The following is a 3,452-nucleotide window of genomic DNA, read 5'->3' as shown; positions in this document are numbered from 1 at the left end:
TCTCTCTCTCTCTCTCTCTCTCTCTCTGTCTCTCTCTTTCTGTCTCTCTCTCTCTTTCTGTCTCTCTCTCGTAATATGTCTTCTCTGCCTTTTACTTACTGGTTTTACTCTAAATATTTCTCAATTGGTGTATCTCTCTCATCTCGGACCCCTCTAATCTCTTTTATCTCTATTTTTACTATCTCTCCTGAGTCTGCTAGAGCTTTGCTCTTCCTTACAGTCTAAGCTCACTTTTTTCTAGACCTCTATACCCATTTGTCAGAGCCTGGTGATTAGACTTGTAGGCAGGCGCTCCTTACCTGGGACAGAAGTTTTAAGTGGGCAGATGTCTCTCTCGCTGGTTAGCAGCTTAGGGTGGGTTGCCCTAGAAGAGAAAATACATGGGGCAGGGNAGGGAAGGCAGCTCTCACAGATGGCTGCACCTGGCCAACTTGGGGAGGCGGGGGAAGGCAGGGGAGGTGGGGAAGGCGGCAGGGGAGGCGACTCTAGTTGGCCCTAGAAAGCCAGGAGGGGCCTGCGCAGGGCCCCACGGGTCTCGCCCCTCTTCCTTTTCTTGCCAGTCCCACAGGCGGTGAAATGCATGGTGGTAGTGGGGCGGGCATCCTGGGGAAACTTTCTCACGGTGGCGCCTCACACACCGCTGCTGCTGAAGCCGGAAGTTCTCAGTCCGGCCCTGTAGCTGAGGATTGACTATCACTATTTGTCAACTATCACTGACAAATTCTGTCCTAACATCAGTCCAAGTCTACAGTTGGCACCACACACAGTCTGTCCCATGACAAAAACCACAAACAAAAACAAGACAGCAATAGAAAAACAAGACAGCAGCAGGGAATAAAAGACACCAGTATCTAAGCACACTCGTTTCTCACTCTGCCAGATGTAAAACCAAGGCATGAGGTGGGACTCGAACCCACGATCTCGTAACCCAAAAACCAAGGCACGAATTCACAAACCAAGACACAAATTTACAAACTAAGACACAAATTCACAAACCAAGACACAAATTCAGTGGTGCCACACTTAGACAACTGACAACATGTAAGCCGCACACAAACAAACATACCTCCAAGTGGTCTTTCGGGGCTCCTGGGTGTCACGCAGATCTTGGTGGGACCTCCAAATGAAAGAACCTAGTGGGGAAACCCCCACTCAATTCCCGATTCGAAGTGCACCCAAGAATCACGAACAGACGACCAACTTGATGTAAGAACACGAGGTAGTTTAATGGCGGAGCTCTGGGTCGAAATGTATCTCACGCAGGAGACAGTGGATTTGACCTCAAGGCTTGGAAGCTAGGGACTTTTATAGAAAAGGGGTGGGGCTGGGGGAGGAATTGGCGTGGTTTCACATGATTGATCCATTTAAACATTAACAGACTGTCAGAAGGGTGGGAGATAGGGAGGCACTAGGCCAGTCAGGACATGTAACGACGGACCTGCCCGGGCATGTCCTGGCCTGTTCTTCTATGTTCTCAGCCCCAGGTTTCAAAGCTTACAAACAACTCTTTGGGCTATTTGACTTACATTACATGAACCACATGTCTCAAGTTTTATTTCCTTTCAATACTTTGTTCAAAAGTAACTCCAAATGCATTACAGACTTAAACATAAACAGAACACTTTAAGATTTTTGGTGGGGAAAAGTGAGAGGAGAAGATCCTTGGATGTTCATAGACCTGGCTAAAGCACATGGAGGAAACATAACAGCTTATCTTTGTTATCAACTTGACACACCAAAGAAGAGAGAACTTCAGCTGAGGAATTTCCTTCATGAGATTGGATCATGGGCAATATAAAAAAAAAACTTTTTAAAAATTTTTATTTTATTTTGTGTGTATGAATGTATTGTTTGTATGGAGGTATGTGTACCATATGCATGTCTGGCACCCTCAGAGGTCAGAAGGCACAGCTTGTCTTGGAGTTGGAGTTATAGATGGTTGTGAGCAACCATGTGGGGAATGGGAAACAAACCCAGGTCCTCTGAATGAGCAGCAAGTGCTCTTAACCACTGAGCCATTTCTTCAGCTCCTGTGGGCATTTTCTTGATTGCTACTGGATCTAGGAGGATCCAGTTTGCAGCCGCCAGCAGCTTCACGAACTGGGTTCCTGAAGGAGAGGCTGGGGCAGTATGGGAGGAAAGGCAGGAGAATAACCAGATCAAGACAAGATACTGATCAGGCCCCCAAGTTTACTAAGTGTCGGAGATTATAAAGGGGGAAGGCCCATCCCCTGCCACAGCAGGCTCTTGATGCTTTGTTGCCAAGCTGTCAGCATTGGTCAGCCAGGCTGTTGCTTTTTCAGGAATGTCTCAGGAAGACAGGTTCAACCTCTCAGCGGGTAGTGGAGTCTTGGAGAAAAGCGCAGAGGTGGCAGAACAATAGACCTATTCTAAGTCAGAAGACTCCACCCTAGGTGGTCTTGTTCACAATGGCAGAACAGGTCTGAGCCAGTCTGCTCAAGGCTGGGGGAGGCTACACAGTTCACTGTGGATAGCACCAGCCCTAGTCATATAGGCCTGGGCTGTTGAAGAAGGGGACCTGAAAATGAATGGGGTGTCACAAGTCTTTAATCCCAGGAATAGGGAGACAGAGGCAGGGAGATCTCTGTGAGTTTGAAGCCAGCTTAGTCTGCAGAGCAACTTCCAAGTCAGCCAGAGTTACATAGCAAGACCTTATTTTAAAAAATAGTATTTGAGCAATCCAGAGGAATGTTTATGCATGGCTTTTATTTTACTTCCTGCCTCCATGTGCTTGTCTTGGCATTCTGCCTTGGCAATCTGCCTTGGCTACCTGCCTTTGCTACCCAGGATGTTACACTAACCTTTAAGCCGAAATGGACCTTTCCTCTCCACGTTGATTTTGATGGTAGTGTTTATCAGAATAACCAAATTAGGACAGGAAAGACTTTTAAACTGGGCTTCACTATCATTCAAAGATGAAGACTAGCCATAGCCACAAATCGGAAGAGATGTTTTTTAACTACAGATATTACAAATGACTAGTAATTAGGATAACATAAAGTTCTTACAATAGAATAAAATAAACAATTCATTCACAAAAGCAGGAAGATGACATTTTGCAGAAAAGGATGTGCAAATGGCAAATAACTACATGTAAAATAAAATATTTTAATGCCATTAACCACTGGGAATAGAAATTTAAGCCAGAGTGAGGTATCGCTACATACTTGCTAGAATGTATAAATAAAAAAATGTAAAATAAAAATAATGGTATTGAATATACAATGGATCCTGGGTCACTCATACCCTGGTGAGGATGTCAAAAAACTTAACTGTTCATATTCTGTGTGCAAATGAAAATCTACTGTTCATCCTGACATCAGTTTGGCCATTTATTTTAAAAATTAACCATGTAAGTACTCTTTAATCAAGCAACTGAACTCTGGAACATTCATCTAAAAGAATGAAAATTTATGTGCATGCAAAATCTT

The 3,452-nt window shown here is 44.5% G+C and overlaps 1 long non-coding RNA gene across 5 annotated transcripts in view; it reads right to left on the bottom strand.

The window, feature by feature from the left end:
• Window positions 1-1,186, bottom strand: part of LOC115032936 — a 2,821-nt gene extending 1,635 nt beyond the window's left edge. For all 5 annotated transcript variants that reach the window (XR_003838583.1, XR_003838580.1, XR_003838582.1 and 2 more), the window contains exons 1-2: window positions 1,067-1,186; window positions 300-364 (exon numbers count right to left, since the gene is read on the bottom strand). This is a non-coding gene — a long non-coding RNA (uncharacterized LOC115032936). The remainder of the gene's footprint in view (window positions 1-299; window positions 365-1,066) is intronic.
• Between the last annotated feature and the right edge of the window lie 2,266 nt (window positions 1,187-3,452).

The sequence above is a fragment of the Mus caroli genome, chromosome 13 (genome assembly GCF_900094665.2).
Source record: "Mus caroli chromosome 13, CAROLI_EIJ_v1.1, whole genome shotgun sequence".
NCBI lineage: Eukaryota > Metazoa > Chordata > Mammalia > Rodentia > Muridae > Mus > Mus caroli.
This window is presented reverse-complemented; position numbering and strand designations above follow the sequence as displayed.